The sequence below is a fragment of the Tachypleus tridentatus genome, chromosome 2 (assembly GCF_004210375.1).
Source record: "Tachypleus tridentatus isolate NWPU-2018 chromosome 2, ASM421037v1, whole genome shotgun sequence".
Taxonomy (NCBI): Eukaryota; Metazoa; Arthropoda; class Merostomata; order Xiphosura; family Limulidae; genus Tachypleus; species Tachypleus tridentatus.
Window position 1 is genome coordinate 115,890,327 of NC_134826.1, and position 22,307 is coordinate 115,912,633.

General features: G+C 38.4%; 1 protein-coding gene across 6 annotated transcripts in view; it reads right to left on the bottom strand.

Annotated features, from left to right (window-relative positions):
* The window catches only part of LOC143244893 (angiopoietin-1 receptor-like), a 77,834-nt gene that overhangs the window by 50,438 nt on the left and 5,089 nt on the right, over positions 1-22,307 (bottom strand). The window lies entirely within an intron of this gene.

Sequence of the window (22,307 nt, forward strand, 5' to 3'; positions counted from 1 at the left end):
AAACTACAAAGCTTGAACTTAATTCATTAACTATAATATTTAAAGGCAAATATAATGTTTTGTATAAAACAATGTTTTCAAATAAAACTGAATGAAATTTGTCTCTGTCTAAAATAGGGAAAAATTAGTTTATAAAAAACCTTTTAACATAGTACTTAACAAATTCACTAGTAACAAAATATCAGCATTTCCATGAGCTAGATTTACATCAAGAGCTATGCTTTTAACTTGACTGATACAATAAGTTACACATCAGCATTCATCAACTATGTGCAGAGATTAGTGTCATGCACAGTAAGTGATTACATCAATTAATGTCACAAAAAGAGCATTATGTAATTAGTTTTTGATTATTATTATTCTTTTAGACCATTCAAACTATTATTATTTTTGGTTAATTCAAATTTTTCTAGCTAAACTGATTAGTCATGAAAGTAAGCAATTAATCAAAATTAAGTTTATGATTATTACTAATCAGTGATGACAAGAAAACCCACTGGCAAAGAAAAATATATATGTAAAAATGACTGGTTTGGGCTGAGAAAATTTTTATGTAGAGGAGCGAACAATGTTTCGACCTTCTTCGGTCATTGTCAGGTTCACAAAGAAAGAAAGAAGTAACTGACCGATAGCTGACAAGATGTTTGAAGGGGTTTGTGTAACTAAGTGTAGGAATGTAGAGGGCATGCTTAGGTGTTTGATTATATTTATTAATATAGGTATAAAAGTGTTCCTTTGTATTGGTTTATTTTGGGCTTGAGTAAGGCTTCTTTAATTTTGCTATTGTTTATGTTTGTTTATTTAGTATTTGGGTGTTTTCTATGGTTATGTTGTGTTTATTTGATTTAAAGTGTTCGAAGGTGACTTTTTGTGTTCTTTGAACATTGACAAACACCACACCAACATTTATACAATACAATGTGATAACTGCCACAACTTCTATATTGGAGAAACAAGTAGAAAAATGGAAACCAGATTCAAAGAACACAAAAAATCACCTTCACATGTTTTTGAATGCTATATTGATTGATTGATTTAGTGTTTTATGGCACAAAGCAGCGAGGCTATCTGCGCCAGACATTCGGTAAAAATGTAAAAAATAAATAAAATAAATAAATAAATGTAGTAATAGACATAAATGGAAATGAAGGTAAAACAAAAAAGTATAAAACCAATGTTGACACCTAGTCTACAATGTTAAGATAGAAGGCAGAGTATAAGAAGTTGTAAGGTATTTACTCTAGCAAAAAGGTAATGATCATAACCCGCCAGGAAGACTAACAGGTAAGTTCAAGAACCACCGTCAGTCACCTGAAGTTGGTCTTTCCAGTCTTGGTTCCAGGTTATGTGTCATAGCAACCAATATCAAAATGTAAAAGAAAAGATGTTTTAAAAGACACTCCGCAAAATCGTAATAATGAGTAGCCAAATGTCCAGTAAAAAAATAAAAGTCAAGTAAATGGAATAAAATTTGTAAAAGTAATTGAAGATAAAAGCAAAACGGCAATTAAAACAGAAAATGGCGTAAAAACCAATGTTGACATCCAGTCAACAAAGTTGTAAAGAACTACCTGTAGCAGAATGGTAATGATCATAACCTGCCAGGAAGACTAACAGGTAAGTATAAAAACCACTGTCAGTCACCTGAAGTTGGTCTTTCCAGTCCTGGTTCGGGTTATGAGTCAATATGGCCAGTACTAAAAGTTAAGTAGTAAAAGTGTGAAATGATATGCAGCAAAAGTATAATAACAACTCGCCAGGATGACTAACGAGTAGTTCAAACGAATAGTTCAAACAGTAGCGTTAGTCACCTGAAGTTGGCCTTTCCAGTCCTGGTGTCGAGTTATTTAATGTTCTGGCCATTGTCCAATGTCAAATTGAAGGAGAGAGATTAATACTGTAAAAAAGGAACCACAATTAAAAAGGTGTAATGAATAAATATGCAACACTTAAATGAGATTAAAAAGATTAATGGCCATTAAAAAATTAAAAACATTATCAAGGTGGACGGAGTCACCATCACCAATAACTCTGTCCAATGTTACAGACTGACCCTGGGAAAAAATATGTTTAAAATATTGCCGTCGCTGAGAATTGTAACGATAGCAAGAAAGTAAAACGTGACTGATAGTGATTTGAGTGTTACACAAACTACACTTTGGTGCATCAGTGCCAGATAAAAGAAAATGATGAGTTAAAAAAACTGACTAGTGAGAACAAGTTCCTCCTTCCGAACTTTACGGAAGCTAGATGGCCAAAGTCCAATTTTGGGTTTGATTTTAAAAAGTTTGTTGTCACGTTGCTCACTCCAAGTGGACTGCCAGCTGACACGGAGCCGAGCCTTGAAGACAACACCATAGTCCATGTACGGAATAGGCATAGGAGTGATGGTGCTGAAGCAGACATATTTAGCTGCCATGTCTGCAAGCTCGTTCCCGCGAATACCAACATGGCCTGGTATCCAGAAAAACTGGATTGAAGTAGCTGCTAATGAGAAATGGGCCAGTCGGTTTCAAATATCAGCAAGAATAGAACTAAGCGAATCAGTATAAATAGTGCAGTTGGAGTACTGCTCAGCTGCAATATGATCCAGGGCAAGAGATATGGCATACAGTTCAGCAGTGAACACAGAAGCTGTAGAAGGGATTCTGCGTGCAACTACTGACCCATAGCAAACCATAGCAGAGCCCATTGAATTACCTGATTTGGAACCATCTGTATAAATGGGAACTGAATGATTGTTTGAAAGATATTCATTGAATAAAAGACGGTACTTCCAATCTGGAGTATCTGCCTTTTTTAGGTGACTGAAAGAGAGGTCATATTTGGGGGCTGTAATAAGCCATGGTGGGATGGGCCAACCTGTGGAATCTGCAATGTTATCCAAGGACAGACCCAATTCATCCAATTGCGCCCGGATGTGAAGGCCAAACGGAGCAATGACAGATCGTCTGTTCTGAAAAAGTACTACCCATCGAGGAAGGAAAACACATTTCCAGGTGGGATGCTTTGGTAAGGAATGAAGTTTCGAAGTATATTGTTAGGATAGTTGCAAAGGGCAAAGGTGTAGAGAAGGTTCATGAGATTCAATGTATATATTTTGAACTGGAGAGGGTACGGAAAGCCCCAGTGCAGAGTCGAAGTCCTTGGTGATGAATGGGGTCCAGCATCTTTAAGGCCGAGGGTCTGGCAGAGCCATAGACCATTGATCCATAATCGAGTTTCGATCTAATAAGAGCGTGATATACCTTTAACATTGAACAGCGATCTACCCCCCCAACTGGTAGAAGAGAGAACACGGAGGATGTTCAGTGCTCTTGTGCAACTGACCGGAAGCTGCTTTAAGTGTGGTATAAAGGTCAGTTTACGATCAAAGATAAGCCCCAAGAACTTGGTCTCCGGGACCACTGGCAGCAAAACTTCACCGATATGAAGTTCAGGATCAGGGTGAATACCCCGTCGACGGCAAAAGTGCATGCATACAGTTTTGGAGAGATAGAAATTAAAGCCGTTCACCAGAGTCAACTTCCGTACACAATTGAGGGCGGTTTGTAGTTGCCGCTCAATATATCTCATGTTTGACGACTGACATGAGATGTGAAAGTCATCGACACACAGCCCATTCGCAACAGTGAGAGGGAGTTGTTCAGTGATGGCATTTATCTTTATACTGAAGAGTGTAACACTCAATACACAGCCTTGAGGGACTCCAAGTTCCTGTACAAAAGAACGGGAAAGTGTCGAACCCATACGAACTTGGAATCTCCTGTCCATTAAAAAAATTTTTATTAAACATGGGTAGATGGCCACGTAACCCATATGTATGGAGGTCTCACAAAACGCCATACCTCCATGTTGTGTCGTAAGCCTTCTCTATGTCAAAGAATATTGATACAAGATGTTGGCGGTTGAGAGAGGCTTCTCTGATAGATGTTTCAAGACGAATTAGGTGGTCTGTGGTGGAGTGCTGTTGACGAAACCCACACTGGGTGGGCGAGAGGAGGTTGTTTGATTCAAGGAACCAAACAAGACGAGCATTAACCATCCTTTCTAATGTCTTACAGAGACAGCTCATCAAAGCAATTGGACGGTAGTTTGAAGGAATCTTGGGATATTTCGCTGGCTTAGAGAAAGGTAAAATAATAGCCTGGCACTAGGCATCAGGAAAAACATTCTCCTGCCAGATCCGGTTGAAAACAATCAGAAGGACATCAAGAGAAGCAGGAGATAGATGGTGCAGCATGTCATAATGAATATCATCAGGTCCAACAGACGTACTGGCAGACCGATGAAAGGCCATTTTTAGTTCCACCAGGGTAAAGGGACAATTATAGTCAAAGAAACAGTCAGTTCAAAAGGAAAGAGGTGATCGCTCTGCCCGAGTCTTGATGGCCAGGAAGGTGGAGGAACAAGCAGAAGTGCTAGATACCCGGCAAAAGCTTTCACCTAGAGTGTTAGCGATGTTCCGAATATCAGTCACCTCCTGACCATCAGAGAGTAAGATCGAGAGGGGGATAGAATTGTAGTGCCCATTAGCCTTTCGAATCCTATCCCACATGATCTTGGAACTGGTGGTAGAAGATATGCTGGTTGTGAACTTAATCCAAGATTCCTTCTGGCTGTGACGTCTTACCCACCTAGCATGTGCACGGGCCCGTTGGAAAGCAACCCGGTTTGAAAGTGTGGGATATCTACGAAAAGTATCCCAGGCCTGCTTTTGAGCCTTCTGTGCTAAGTGGCAAGCAGGATTCCACCACGGACGAGAATATCGTGGAAAATGTGTCGAGGTTTTAGGAATACACTGAGCAGCTGCATGTGTAATACAGTCAGTTACCGCTGCTATACAGTCGTCTATTGATAGCTGATTTACGATGGCAGGATCAAGTTCTGCGAGAGCAGTGAAAGTGGACCAGTCTGCCTGATCCAGCTTCCACCGGGCACGCTGGTAGGGTGGCATTGACCACGGCCAGTCTCTCTCAAAAGAATCGGAAAATGATCACTGCCTAGTGGATTACTGTCAACCCTCCCATTTTTCATGGATGTTGATAGACCTTCTCTGACTAAAGACAGTAAAGAAAAAAGACGTGGTCGTAAACCGAAGGGTTCTCCAGCCACTTCACCTACCCGTTCTTAAAAATGGTCACCTTGGTACAATGGAACTGTCGAGGTTTACGTTCTAAGGAGATCAATAGCGGTAAAGGACTGACTAGGTGCATGAAAGTAAGTGGAAAAACCAGTGTTGAAAAGAGAAAGATAGTGATCAGAGAGCATCCGCTCTACAGATCGGCCCCTCCCATCAATAATAGCACTTCCCCAGAGGGGATGATGTCCATTAAAATCCCCTAGAATTAGAAATGGAGATGGCAAATGTTCAACGAGAGCATCAAGATCTGATTGATCATATGTCTCTCCAGGGGACAGGTAAAGAGAACAAACAGTGATGGTATAACCCAAGGAAACACGGATGGCTACAGCCTCCAAGGGTGTGTTGAGTGACAAAGACAGGGTGGGCACATGTTGATCAACCAACAGTGCCACCCCTCCATGTACTCGACCATCACACAACCTGTCATTTCTGTACAGAGAAAACTGCGGAATGGAGACAGTATCAGCAGTTTTGAGAAATGTTTCTTGTAAAGAAAGACAAACAGGATGGTAGGAAGCAATCAGCCTTTTAATATCATCCAGATTAGAACGTAAACCTCGACAGTTCCATTGTACCAAGGTGACCATTTTTAAGAACGGGTAGGTGAAGTGGCTGGAGAACCCTTCGGTTTACGACCACGTCTTTTTTCTTTACTGTCTTTAGTCAGAGAAGGTCTATCAACATCCATGGATTCTGCTCTGGGTTGGGTGGGCAGGTTTTTGTTATTTGAAGGGGAATCCAGTGACTGAGGACGCGAACGAATAATTGTTTTGTCTCTTGTGGTGGGAGAAAAAGATGTATCAGAAGAAATGCCTGTATTTGAAACTAAAGGACGTGGATCTTGAGGTTTGTTGGAAGGTATGGGAGGAACAGAGATGAGTGTGGAAGTCGATTCATCAACCTTTTTAACCACGGAGGTCAAAAGGCTTTTCATTTGTTTTGAAAACGATTCTCTTGGAGGCACAGAGAGATCTGTCTTCACTCCCACTGTAGTTGTAGAATGAAGTGCAGCAGCATATGTCCGAGATGGAGTTGTGGACAGCAATTTCCGAGCCTCAGGATAACTAATGCTATGTGTCGTTTTCAAACGCTGCACCTCTTTTTCCTCCAACCATTTTGGGCAAGAATGAAAGTAAGAGGGGTGAGGACCATTGCAGTTTACGCAATGTGGGTTCATGTCACAGTCATAGGCATCGTGGTTCCCTGCCTCCACAACGAGCACATGTCAGGGAACCACAACAAGATGTCTTTGAGTGGCCGAATCTCTGACATTGGAAACATCAAGAGGGTTTGGTATGTATGGCGAACCCTGCAAATGAGATAACCTGCCTTGATGGTGGCAGGTGCACGTGGTGAAGTAAATGTTAAAACGAGGGTATTTGTTGGCAGTGTAACTCCATCTTTGTGAGTGGAGATGCGCCTCACTGCAGAAACTCCTTGAGTGGAGAGACCAGCGAGAATCTCCGACTCGGGAACGTTCTTCAAATCTCTTTCAACAATAACTCCTCGTGAAGAATTCAAGGTAGCATGGGGTGTAACCTCAATAGGTATATCCCCAATTGCCTTTGAATTCAAGAGGAGTTCACTGTGTTGGGATGTGGATGTTTCAACCAATATGTCACCAGATCAAGTTTCTTTACTGACTTTGGAGAGCCAGCAAGTCCCTCTAGTCCCTTTTGAATAAAAAAAGGGGACATTTGCCCTAAAGGTTTTCCAAAAGAGAATGTAATATAAGAAAATGAGGTACGTGTGTTACTGATATTGAAGATTGCTGTTCTGAGTATTCAAGACGTGGTCGCTTACCCATTGAATGTTTTTTTTTTTTAATTTTGTTTAAATTTTTTAGAGGATCCATAGGAAAAAGAAAAAATTTCGGTACCCACTGACCCCACCCACCATGGAGCCCTACAAGGGGACGCACCACAAAGTCACGCAAGGACAATGCAGCAACGCCAGGGTTTCGTGAGCACTATACCCAAACACCAGCATCAAGCACAATGTCCGCAACACCCGTTGAGAACTTCCAACACTGGTACTTGGTTGACTCTAGCCCAAGTGGACCAGCCGATTGACCCATGGGGGGCCACCCAAAGGCTGCCCGTCTACAGGAATTCAAGGCCAAAGTGGTGTGTTAGGGTTGGACCCATCAACCACCAGGATCCTCTCCTCCCCTTCACGGGTCGCCACTCACGGCAAACACGTGGGTGGATGTTTAGATCCCAGAGAAGGTAACCAGATAGAACAGAACCTTCCCTGAGAGGTCCCCTCACCACGCATGCATCGAATGCTATAACTATTGAGGATCACTTTATTTTGTTCACAAAATGTTAATAAATAAGTACTTTGTTTAGCAAACTTTTTTTTTTTTTATGAACATCAGTACTGTTGTCAAATTTAATGAATTCTTGACTGTGTTTAGAAAACCAGCTTCCATTCTAATAATGAAAGACATATACAATTGAATAAAACCTCATATAGACCTAGGGCCAAAACTATTGATTTTTTGTTTACATTTTTCTTTGGATGATAAGTTTATCAACAAGTTTATTTTCATTAACAAAAATTTAGAAATTTTAAAACAGATGTATTGTGGATATTTGTAGAGAGAAACCCACTGAATATTATTAATTATTTTTTAATTTATTACAGATTTCATACTGCATTGCTTTTTTTTTTAATACATTTCCATATACAACAGTTCAGGCTTAAAAACTAATAACTATCCAAATTATTGTTCTTGAAAATAAGGTTTCATCTGGCTTTACATAATCTTTCACTATCACTTACACAAAGTGAATTTTACACTTTAATTCTAACTATTTCAGCAATTATAACTCCAAAATATTTTATCATTTTCTGACATTTATTTAGTGTAAATCACAAATGTAAAAGAAAAATGTTATAATTCACATTTCTGTACAGTTCCAGAGCAAAATATATTTTTTGCCTGTCCCAAAGAAGAACTACCTTTGCTACAAAACTATCACACCTTGAAAGGATATTATCCATTTCTTGATTTTCAAGCATTTCTCTCAGCTAAATAGTCTCAGCTATTTACACTTACTTTGTACAAGCCTTGGTTAACAGTTTCAATTATTTTCTAAGAAAACACATCTGAAAACATCTATAAATGAAATTTGAATACAATTTGGTAAAGCAAAAATTATAACTCAAAAAATAGGTTGAATACCATCCTGATTTTTTTTGTAGTTCATATTCAGAGATGTAAGAATATATGGTAAAATTCTGAAAAGGCTGAATAACTGGTGACATGGTCAAACTGTGGCCTGAAGTAGGGCTATTTTTAGCTAAATCATAAAAAGTTGCATGCAGCTATATTTTTTTACAGGAGATCTAACAGACTTAATTACAACAGTTGCTGATTTATGTTATATATGTTATAGGAAATTAGAAAACAAAATTCAGCTTTGTATCATATTAAGTCTTGGCTTATTAAATAAACCAATGTTTTTTATGATTTTGGGTTTTCAAGTGATTTTACTGCTTCACTCTGCAAATCCTAAGAGATATAAACTTGGTTTGAGACCATTTTTGAATTGTGTGAGATAAATTCAGTCAGTATAGCAAATTTCAGCCTTCTATCACCATTACTCTTGCAGCTTCAAGCAGCCAAAGTTGCCTGAAAATGAATTTCCCAAAATTAAAAGAAATTAATTAAATTTTACAGAGCTGTAAATCAGAAACTATTAGAGATATTGATCTAATCTTTGGCAATTTTTCATTATATGGGCAGATGAGCACATGTGAATTGTTCAAGGCATTCTGTGGGGGTCACCTGCTGCTCCCTGGATGATTTGACATGAAATGGCCCTTACTAGTTATAATTATAGATATAATTTCTGTTAATAATGGTAATAGATAAGCAACACAGCAGGGTTTGTGATGCTGATAATGACCCATACTTTCATTAACTAATTAATAGATTTCAAAAGATAATAATAATAATCTTCAAGAAAGATGCATTATCACTTGTTTTGGAACATATAAAAATATTTCCTACATTTCTTAACATTCTCATTAACCCTCTTCCTACTGTCATGACTTTTTAGAGTTAGATTCAAAATCTAATTATTTATTATCATTGTATATAAATAAACTAAGCATGAAAACTAGTTAATAAACCAACTCTTAATATTATATAAATATTACTTTCTTAATTTTATATAAAAAAAAAATATTTAAAACCACCCTCAATCTCCCCTAGTATGTGAAATGATACATTTGCTTTCTTGATCTTCTATCTTCTCAGATTTATTTACAACACTTACAAGAAATACAAAAGTGAACATAAATTACTTAATAAAAAGTATTACTAAAGTAAAGCACAATTTTTATAGCCCTCAATCTTATTTGACAATGGAGCCATAAAATGGAAAATGAGATCCACTTGTCATATCCACCTGTCACATCCTCTCTTTCATAAATAGCCAACAGTTTCCAATTATATTTTATCCTATATTATCTTTAACCAATAAAAAAGTTAATTTTTCACAACCTATCAAATGATGTGCAATATTACATTGTTTCCTACACAGAGAGTATTTTATTTTGCATGCAGTTCAAACTTTATTCCCACTGGGATCACATCAACAAGGTAGCTGAATTTTTATTGGTTCTTATTGCACAGTTAGAAAGCCAAGAAAATAATGGTAGTTACAGGACGTTGTTTTTGCGAGTTATTATTCTGTGTTCGTAATGCAATATTAAATAAAAATAAAAATTATATAGTGTAGTAGAACCATTAGGATAAAACAGTAATCTTAAGTTTCATGAAGAACTAAAAGCAAAAAAGTTTCAGGAAAATACAATATTTTTTTGTTTTTCATGTGAATTGTTTATTTAACATTATAAAAGTAACTCAAAAGTAAAAAATTAGAATCTTACTAAATTAGCAAAGCTTAGATGAGGTGAGACACAGAAAAATATAAATAAAAGTTCTTCACAAGGTATGCTTTCAAGTAGCTTGTATATAGCGAATACATTATGTAATTTGACACTGTAACATGAGCTACAAATTTATATAGCAATTTAAATCATGTGGTGGGATTATTAGTTTTGCATAAATCAAAGTTTAATAATACAGTAACATTTAAGTACAAATAAATTTTAAATGTTTTGAGCTTCCAGCTATACAGGATAAACAACTGTAGTTTTCTATTATAATTTGCAGTTATTCTTGGAAAAAAAAGAAAAGAGTAATTTACATTTATTTTGTAATTTTTATGGTGGTTATGAGATTAATCAAATCCACTGAATGCTCAAAGAGTTTGGGTAGAGAATAAAATAGAAAACGTTCTCATGAAATTTTGAAATATATTTAAAAGGTTTTAGAGTTTGCATAAATGAAATTAGACAATTCTGAGATGAAAAAAGTACTTTTAATCTTTACATAAAAATTATTTTGCATTAAGACCAGTCATCACATTGACTCTGTATGTACACAGAAATTTTTGGTGAGAATACTTTATTACACTTTTGATTTTGTCTATTCATGTTTTGGCTTTTCTTGAAGCATTATGAGACAGAATCTATCTTTCAACAAAAACGCAAGAGATTTACTCTTCAATACATGTCACATTTATACAACAAGCCACAGATTAATTACTCATCAGGAAAATTACTCATGTATCATTTGACATCAAGAAAACACTAATTCAAACTGCTGATTAACGAGCTGGTGTCGACTATCAATAATCCATAAACCTACCTTTTTTATACCAATGGTAGTCATGCAAAAAATTGTTTGTTTAATCAATTAAATAATGCACCAAAGAATATAGAATAACATGCAAAAAATATACAATTTCCAATAATTATCCCAATTTTTCATGCTTTCCAGCTATACAACAAGAGTAGTTACAAATTCATCCAAGCTAGTTATTATCTTTCCTATGAGAACAAAGCATGTACTAAAGGAGAAAATAACAGTTCTCTGTTCAAAACACAATGTAATACAATACACATTTGCTAAATGAAAAAACTTGTTTTTTTATTTTGTCTACAAAAGACTTGCAATGTTTACTGTCAGCTTGTACAAGTTTGTGAAGATACACAAGACATTAAATTTACAGTATGGAAACCCTAATGGTCCATTTGGAGTTATAAACTCTGTCAAATTCACCAACTTTGCAGCCAGAAAGGTAAACCCTCTGCACATGGGTCAGTTATTTCCACCAATCCTGTAACCATTAAAGTTAACATTTTTATTGCCTGATAAATGTATTTTTAACGGACGTTCATCTTTTTGTACCTGGCTAAAAAGAATTGTATGATACTAACCTTAACGCAACTTTCAACTGATTTCATGTTTTAATATGATCTACACCTTACAATAAAAGCCTTCCACCAATAGATGGATCACACAACCACCTTCATTTACAGTAACTCCTCTTATTCAATTACCCTTATGATAACTTTATTCTTTGACTAGACAAGACCAAAATGTGCACCAGAGGTGGGAAGGAAAGATGGGAATGTACAAAGAGGTAATTATCCTTTGGAAATACATTTTTAGGTAAGAAAAATGTTTACTTCCAATACAATAACATTCCTCTCCTACAGGTTATCTAAAATCCAATGCTGAAATGAGGGAGGAGCTGGTGTAAAAGTTTAACTGCATAAGCAGCAAAAGGGAAACCCGTGAAGTGTGGCATTCATGAATGGGCTCTGTAGGGTCACACACAGGGTGCATCACATCTCTTCTTGACCAGAATCTAATTTTTACCTGGAGTGCAATAGGACAAGAGGCAAATGAGTGCTATATATTGCAGGGACAGATCACAGGTGGGGATGGTAATGAGCCATAGTGGGATGGGCAGACCAGTGAATATAGCATTGTCATCCAAGGAAAGGGCCAATTCAGCCAGATTCACCTGGATACAAAAGCTAAAAGAGACAGTGGCAGACCATCTATTCTGAAAAAGCATGGCCCACTGAGGAAGGAAAACGCAACCTCTAGTGGGATGCTGTGGTAAGGATCAAAGCTTTGAAGCATACAGTAAAGTTGCAAATGCCAGAGGTGTGGAGTAGGTTTGTAAGGCTCCGTGTACAAACTCTGGACTGGAAAGGTGTGGAAAACCACTGTGCAGAGCCGAAGTCCCACATGGTGAGCTGGGTCATTACTCAAGGCTGAGGTCCTGGAAGAACCATAGACCAGTGACCCACAGTCCAGTTTCAATCAAATGAGAGCATGATGAAATTTTAGCATAGAACATCAATATGCTCCCCAAGAGGTGGAAGAAATGACACCAAGGATGTTCAATGCCCTTGTACACTTGATGCATAGCTTCTTGAAAAGTAAAATGAAGGTCAGATTACGTTCAAAGATAAGCCACAATAACTTTGCCACAGGGATCACAGGAAGAACAATTTCACTGAGACAGAGCTTGGGATCATGATAAATATAGTCACATGAAAAAATTGGGACACCCCATGAAAGCCTGTGTATTTTTGTAACAATTTTGGATATATAGATATTTAATCTCAATTTTAACAATACTTAGAAATTATAGGAATATAACTAAGCACTTAAAACTGAAGAAAAGACTAAGATCTTCTGTAAAATGTAATTTGCAAAAATGCATATTCTAACTGAGGAAAAAGTTAGGACACCCCCACATTTATACCAACTTTAAATGGCTCAACTCACACACAGGTGTATCACACCAGGTGCATGTGATTAGAATATTGTTACTCAGCATTGTGCATGAGGCTTGCCCTATTTAAACCTCAGACATTTAGTTTGGTATGCTCCTGACTGTTGAAGTTAGAGTGAGCACCATGGTGAGAGCAAAAGAGCTGTCTGGGGCCTTCAGAAAGAAAACTGTAGCAGCTTACGAGTCTGGTAAGGGATTTAAAAAGATTTTGAAATCAGCCATTCCACTGTCTGGAAAACAGTCAACAAGTGGAGGGCTTTCAAAACAATTGCCAACATGCCTAGATCTGGTCGTCCAAGCAAGTTCACCCCGAGAGCAGACCGCAAGACGCTAAAAGAGGTCTCCAAAAACCCTAAAATGTCATCATGGGACCTACACAGGCTCTGGCTACTGTTGATGTGAAAGTGCATGCCTCTACAATCACAAAGAGACTGCACAATTGTAACTTGCATGGGAGGTGTGCAAGGAGGAAACCTTTGCTCTCTAAGAGAAACATCAAGGCCAGACTGAAGTTTGCCAGAGATAATGTAGACAAAGAGTAGGACTTCTAGAATAATATTCTTTGGACAAATGAGTCCAAAATTAAATTATCTGGACACCAGAACAGAGGACATGTTTGGCATAAATCAAATACAGCATTCCAGGAAAAAAAAACCATACCAACTGTAAAGCATGGAGGTGGAAGTGTCATGGCTTGCAGCTGCTTTGCTGTAGCAGGACCTGGACAGCTCACAATCATTGAATCCACCATGAATTCTACTGTGTATCAGAGGGTGCTTAAGAATCATGCAAGACCATCTGTACGAAAATTAAAGCTGAAGGGGAACTGGACCCTGCAACAATGACAATGACCCAAAACATACCAGTAAATCAACCAAGGACTGGCTGAAAACTGATAAATGGAGAGTCCTGGAATAGCCAAGTCAAAGCCCAGATCTTAATTCCATTGAGATGCTGTGGGGTGACTTGAAATGGTCTGTACATGCAAGAAACCACTCAAACATCTCACAGCTGAAAGAATTCTGCATTGAGGAGTGGGGCAAACTTTCTTCAGACTGATGTCAGGAACTGGTAGATGGCTGCGAGAAGGGTCTCACTGCAGTTATTTCAGCCAAAGGGGGTAACACTAGCTATTAGGGGGTAGGGTGTCCTAACGTTTTCCTCAGTTTGAATATGCATTTTTGTAGCATAACATTTATAGAAGATCTTGAAAAGTCTTTTCTTCAGTTTTACTTGTTTAGTTATATTCCTATAATCTCTCAGTATTGTTAAAATTGAGATTAAATATCTATATACCCAAAATTGTTACAAAAATACACAGGCTTTCATAGGTTGTCCTAATTTTTTCACATGACTGTACTCTGTTGGCAGCAATAGTGCACATAAATGGCTTTAGAGAAGGAAAGAGTAAAAGCTATTGTTGTTGTCCACTTCAATAAATGATTGAAGGTAGTCTGACACTGCCTCTCCCAAAAATCCTCATGCTCAATGATAGAAATAACATGTAGAAATTGTAAACATAGAGTCCATTTGCAACAGTAAGAGGAAGTTGTGTAGTGATAGCATTGCTCTTCACATTGAAAAGTGTGACACTCAAGATACAGCCAAAAGGGAATCATAGTTCCTTTCGACAAGAACAAGATGGTACAACCAAAGAAACACAGACAGCACAGCCTCCAAAAGTTTATCAAGTAATAAAGACAGACTGGGCACATGCTGATTGACCAGTAGTGCCACCCCTCCATACATTCGTCCATCATGCAAGCTGTCATTTCTGTTAAGAGAAAACTGCCAAAAGGTAAATATATTGACAGGTTTCAAAAAGTTTCCTGTAAGGAGAGACACACAGGTTGGTTGGGTGGTTGGTTTGGTGTTTTATGGCACAAAGCAACTAGGCTATCTAAGCCAAACATCCAATAAAAAGTTAAAATTAAAGTAAAATTGTTAAAATTCATAAAAAGACATTAAAATAAAACAAGCCAAAACTTAATTTTGGAATTAAAAACAAATAGCACCGAATTCAATTTTTACATGTAGTCAACAGTGGTAAGAGAAAAACTACAGTAATACAAGTTGTAAAGGACTTTCTGTAGCATAATTGTAATTATCATAACTCACCAGGAAGACTAATAGGTAAGTTCAAAAAACCACTGTTAGTCACCTGAAGTTGGCCTTTCCAGTCCTGGTTTTGAGTTATTTGACGTTACGGCCATTTTCAGAAAGTAAAGTAATAAAAGTTTTAAAAGACTTGCAGCAAAATTTTAATTACTATAACTTGCCAGAATGACTAACAGGTAGTTCAAACAATAGCATTAGTCACCTAAACTTGGCCTTTCCAGTCCTGGTTTTGAGTTATTTCACATTACAGCCATTTTCTAATTTGAAATTGAACTAGATGTACTTTGATTCTTAAAATGGAATCACATTAAAAAGGTCTAATGTATAAATTAAAAACTTAAATAGCATTAAAAAGATTAATGGCCTTTAAAAACGAAACAACATTTCCAAGGTGGACAGTGTCACCATTGCCAATAACACTGTCTAGCATTATGGATAAACCTTGGGACAAAACATGTTTAAAATTGTGCCGCCACTGAGAGTCATTACGACAGTAAAATGTGGCTTGTTGTGACCTGAGTGTTACACAGTAAAACACACTGATGCATCAGTCCCACATAAAAGAAAATGATGAGTGAAAAAACTTTGACCAATGCCTGCTCTACTTAGAACAATTTCCTCTTTCTGATCCTTATAGAAGCAAGATGGCCAAAGTATAACAGAGGGTTTTATTTGAAAAAGCTTATTTTCATGTTGCTCACTCCAAGTCAACTGCCAACTGGCATAAAGCCATGCCTTGAATACAGAACCACAGGCACAGCAGTGATAATACCAGAGAAGACAGACTTAGCTGCAGTGTCGGAGAGCTCATTCCCACAAATCCCAACGTGGCCTGGTATACAGAAAAAAATGGATAGAAGTAGATGTTAAAGAGAAATGAGCCAGATGGTTTTGAATATCGGCAAGAACAAGGAAAGAACTAATGTGAAGCGATTTCAAGGCCAGTAGAGAACTAAGCGAGTCAGTATAAATAGTGCAATTTGAGTACTGCTTAGCTTCTCTGTGATCCAGGGAAAAAGAAACGGTGTACAGTTCAACACTGAACACAGAAGCTGTAGAGTGAATTCTGTACACAACTACCGAACCACAACAAACCATGGCAAAGACCACACAGTCACCTGATTTCAAACCATCTGTATAAATAGGAATGGAAGAATGGTTTGAAAGATGTTCAGCAAATAACAGACAGTATTTCCAATCGGGAGTGTCTGCTTTTCTCAGATGACTTGAAGACAGGTCACATTTAAGGACTGTAATAAGCCATGGTAGGATAGGCTGACCAGTGGATACAGAAATGTTATCCAAAAACAGACCCAATTCATCCAACTGCATCTGGATACGAAAGTCAAAAGGAGCAATGGCAGTTCATCTGTTCTGAAAAAGCATAACCCACCAAGGAAGGAAAACACAAACCCAGGTAGGATGCCTTGGTAAGGAACTAAGTTTCGAAGCATAGGTAAAGACAGTTGCAAACAGTGGAGGTGCAAAGGAAGTTCATGAAACTTTGTGTATAAGTTCTGAACTGTGGAAGTGCAGAAAGCCAGGCGTAGAGCCAAAGCCTCTGACGATGAACAAGGTCCAGCATCTTTAAGACCAAGGTAGGATGCCTTGGTAAGGAACTAAGTTTCGAAGCATACGGTAAAGACAGTTGCAAACAGTGGAGGCACAAAGGAAGTTCATGAAACTCTGTGTATAAGCTCTGAACTGTGGAAGTGCAAAAAGACAGGCATAGAGCCAAACCCTCTGACGATGAATGAGGTCCAGCATCTTTAAGACCAAGGTCCTCATAGAGCCATAAACCAGAGATCCATAGTCTAATTTTGATTGAATAAGAGCACAATGCATCTTTAGCATAGAGCATGCAGTGCAAGAGTGTGGGATAACTATGAAAAGTACCCCAGGCTCGTTTTTGAGTCTTCCATGTCATGTAGCAGGCAGAATTCCACCACGGACAAGGATATCGTGGAAAACGTCAAAATTTTAGGAATACATTGAGCAGTTGCCTGTATAATACAGTTACTGCTGCCACATGGACATCTATTGATGGCTTACATATGATGGCATGATCAAGTTCTGCGAGAGAAGTGAAAGAGAGCCACTTTGATTGATCCAGCTTCCACCAGAGCACACAGATCAGGTGGCATGGACCACAGCCAGTCTCTCTCAAAATTATAGGAAAATGATCACTGCCTCATAGGTTATTGTCAATCCTCCATGAAAAGTGGTAGAATAGTGAAGGGGAGCAAATTGAGAGATCCAAATCATAAAGGACCGACTAGGTGCATGAAAATAAGTATAAAAACCACTATTGAAAAGAGAAAGGTTGTGATCAGGGAGCATACGCTCTACAGAGTAACCACTCCCACCAATATCAGCACTTCCCCAAACGAGATAATGTCCATTAAAGTCCCCAGGATTAAAAAAGGAATTGGCAACTGTTCAATGAGAGCATCAATGACACATTGATCATAGGTCTCTCCAGGCAACAGGTAGAGAGAACAAACAGTGATGGTATGACCCAAGGAAACACAGGTGGCTATGGACTCCAAAGGTGTGTCAAGTGAGCACATGCTGATCAACCAACAGTGCCACCTATTCCTGCACTCATCCATTACACAGTCTGTCATTTCTGTAAAAAAAAAACTGCCAAAAGGTGACTGTATTGGCAGGTCTCATAAATGTTTCCTGTAAGGACAGACATGCAAGATGGTACAAAGCAACCATTGCTTTGATGTCATGCAGATTATAACATAAACCTCGACAAATCCATTGTATCAAGGTGGCCATTTTTATTTATGTGTAGGGGAATTGGGTGGAGAGCCCTTCTGTTTACAACAATATCTTTTTCTTTATTCTCTTTATTCAAAGGAGGCCTGTCGACTTCCATGGATCCTGCCCTAGGTTGATTTGGCAGGAATTTGTTGTTAGAAGAGGATTCCAGCAACTGAGGATGTGAACGAATGATCATTTTACATCTTTGGGTGGGAGAAGATGCACCTGAGGAAATGTCCATACCCAGAATGAAAAGAAGTGGTTTTTGGGATTTGCTGGAATATATGTCAGGGACAGAGATGGGTGTTGACATTGATTCACCAACTTTTTTAACCATGCAGGTCAAAAGACTTTTCATTAGACAATTCTTTTGGAAGCACAAAGAGATCCATCTGCACTTCCACTGTAGTAGTGGAATGAAGTGCAGCAACATACATCCGAAATGAAGTGGTAAACAGCAACTTTTGAGCCTCATGGTAAGTAATGTTTTGAACCTCATCAAACGCTGCACTCCTTTTTCTTATCCAACCATTTAGAGCAAGAACAAAAGAGGAACAGGTGAGAGCAATTGCAACTGATGCAATGAGAGTCTGTTTCACACTCACAGGCATTGTGGTCCTTGCCACCACAACAAGCATATGTCAAAGAATCACAACATGATGTCTTTGAGTGACCAAACTGCTGACACTGAAAACATCTGAGAGGGTTTGGAATGTATACCATACCTTGCAATTTAGATAACCTGCCTTGATGGTGGCAAGTGGATGCAGTGATGTAAATGTATATCCCAAATCACCTTTGAATGTCACCAGAGCAAAGCTTCTTTACTAACTTTGGAGAGTCAACAAGTCCCTCTAGTCACTTCTGAATGAAAAAGGGAGATATCTACCCTAAAGGTTTGTCTGAAAGAGAATGTAGTATCAGAAAATGAGGGACAGGCATTACAGATGTTGAAGATTGATGCTCAGATTCTTCAAGACATGGTTGTTTACCTATGGACTGTTTATTCACTATTTTATTTCAGTTTTTATCTGGAGGATCCATAATAAAAAAAAGAATATTTTGGTGCCCACTAACCCTACCCACCATGGAGGCTTACAAAGAGACTCACTACAATGCCAAACAAGAACATTCCAGTAATGCCAGAGTTTCATGAGCACTATACCCAAACACCAACATCAGATAAAGTGTCCACAACACCTGCTGAGAACATCCAACTCTAGTACTTGGTTGTCCCTAGCCCAAGTAGACCAGCCAATTGATCCTAGGCTGCCCATATACAGGAATTCCAGGTCAAAGTGGTGTGTTAGGGTTGGAACCCTCAACCACCAGGATCCTCTCCTCCCCTTCACAGGTCACCATGCACTGCAAACACGTGGGTGAATGTTTAGATCCCAAAGGAGGTAAACTGATAGAACAGAACCTTCCCTGGGAGGTCCCCTTACCATGTACAGGAATTCACACCAAAAGGAGATGCACAGAATGATAAGAATCAATCAAACCCTCAATGTCATTTATATTAGAATGGAAACTTTGACAGTTGCACTGTATCAATGTGGCCATTTTTATTTAGATGTAGAACCCTTCAGCTTATGACCACATTTTACTTTATTAAGAGAAGGTCTTATGACCTCTGTCAGTATATGTCAAATCCAGCAACTGATGTTGAGAGCAAACAATCATTAAACATCTCAGAGCTGAAAAAAATGGACCTGAGCATACTCCAGAAGCAAAACCAAAGAAAGTGAACATAAACAGTCACTGGAAGGATTGATGAGAACAGAGATTTGAGTACACATTGACTTGTCGACTCTCTTAACCACAGAAGGCAAAAGACTTCACGACTGGAGAACAACTATGTCGGAGGGATGGAAAGACCTGTCTGCACTGTAGCAGTGGAATGGAATGGAGCAGCATATATCCTATATGGAGCAGGGGATAGTAACTTCTGAGCCTAGGAATACAAAATATTGCTCACATATTTCAAACATTGCACCTCTTTCTCTTCCACCCCTTTAGGACACGATCAGAAGTACAAGAGAGTGTGAACCACCACAGTTAACAGTGTAGTTCACCACAAAGAGCACATGGTAAGAATCCACAACAAAATGTCTTTGAACAACCAAACACTGGAAATGTTGGAGTGGATTGAATACATATGGCCATACCTTACAGTTCAGATAACCTGCCTTAACAGTGACAGGTGGATGTAGCAATGTAAACATCAAAATTAGAACAACAGTAAGCAACATTATTCCATCCTTACAAGTGGATATATGGTGCCCCTCACAAATGCCTTGCCTGGAGAAACCAGCAATGGTCTCCAACTCAGAAATGTTCTTTAAATCCCTCTCAACGAATTTAAGGTTGGATGGGGAGTAACCTCAATGGGTGTATCCCCAATGGTCTATTAATTCAGGAAGAGTTTGGTGTGTTGATGTTTCTACCAAAATGTCTCCCGAGTGCAACTTCCTTACTGACTTGGAAGAATTAGTGAACCCCTTTAATCTATTTTGATTGAAAAAGGAAGACAATTGCCCTAAGAATTTCATAAATAATGAATGCAAAATAAGAAAATGTACAGAATCCAATTGTGATGGTGTCTGCACAACAGAGTTGTCTACATGTTGCCATTTTCCAATTATCTGTTTTTTCTTCAGTTTCATTATTTTATTTCATGGATTGGGGTATTCATTGTAAATATACACTTCAGTGTCATCTGTCTTCACTTACAATGGAACCCTACAAGGAGATGCACTACAATGGCAAACAAGGAAACTACAACAATTCTAGGGTTTTGTGAGACTACACCCAAACAACAGCATCAGACACAATGTCCACAAAACCCATTTAGAATATCCAACACTAGTACACAGTTGACCCTAGTCCATGTGGACCATACAACTGACCCTGGGAACCACCCCAAGGCCCTCCATCTACAGAAATTCAAGGTCAAAGTGGTGTGGACCCCTCAATCAGCAGGATCTTTTCTCCCCTTTACTCGTCGCCATGCACGGCAATCACATGGGTGGATATTTAGATCCCAGAGTATGTAAACTAAAAGTGCATAACCTTCTCTAGGAGGTCTCTTCATCACATACAGAAAACCACCTTTAAAGTCCCTATGTAAAAAAAGACAGACAAACCAGAACTGGACAAGAGCCAGACATGAAGGTGGAGGACATGAACTGGGTTGACAAAGAAGGTTGGGAGATAAAAGAAGAGAGATGGGGAGGAACAACTAAGGAAATCATAGTTGAGTGGGCCAGTAATGAGCAATCACAAAAACTTTGCATGGAGTATTATGAATGAGGGAGACTACCTGATGAAGTATTTGGATAGTAGGATAAACATAAAGAAACTTATCTAACCAATTCTGTCTGTAGGCATCTACACCCAGAGCCACAAGGATGAGAAATCAGGGATCAAAACAAAACTGAATGGTTATTGAGAACAGTGACAAATGCATTAATATGAGGAATACCCCACTAATGACAATACCACCAATAAAAACCAAAAGGATGAAGGGACCATTGCACTGGGTAAACCTGGTCTGGTAGGGAAAGACAGTCTGTCACAAAGTTGAAAGCATCCACTACATGGCATGTTATCAAACATATTGAATGATCATGGACCCAAAAGAAAATATCTAATGTTGAAAAACATTAGATACTGACTAGGTGCAATCTTAGTGATTGATATGAGCCATTACTTTTGAATTGCCAGAATGGATCATGATCAGTCAATTTTTGAGATGGAAAGAAAGTGATCAAAAGCTCTGCAAACAGTAAAGAACTCAAGAACATACCCCACAGACTAATGACCCAAAGCTTTCTGGTGAACGACTCACATAACCAAGCCCTGAAGGAATACATCCATAAACATGTGTAAATCTTACCACCAAGGAGGAAGCAGTAAGCTCACCAATGAATGAGGCTTTGTACATCCCCCATCAGACATCATCCACAATGCAAGGGATCCCAAGCAAGGTTCCACTGGTTGTGAAGGACCCATTAAAGGGATCACAAGCCTAGATGAGGGGTGTGAGAAGAGTCAAAACCACATCCCCAAAAATGAGAAGACCTTGCAAGTAGAAAGTGAAGGAGCAAAAATGGCATTCAGAATAGCTAGTTCCACAGAACTGAGCCAGAGAGAAGAAAGTTGTGACTAACTAAGATTACTGTTAAAGAAAACACCCAGATGAAAGAGGTACTGTGTACGACAAAGGAAGGACTACTCCAATTTGATCAACCAGCTTGTAAAGGAACTGACAACCATGAATGTTTGGAACGGGCCAAAAGCAGCCAGACATCCAAGTAAAAGTGGAAACCTAAGAATGATGAAGAGTTGAAGCTCTTACCTCCCAACAGAAAATGTAAGAAGTCAAATTCAACCTGAAGGGTAGGATACAAAATTAATATACATCCCTACAATGGACAAAATCATTCTAAGATGGGAATATGCAAATAAACATTAAAGACATCCATCTTGGTCACCCAAAGACACCTAAAAAAACAAGTCCACCAAAGAATAAGACAGGATTACATGGGGTGTAAACATATTGATTAAGATCAGATAAGTCATTGACTATTCTC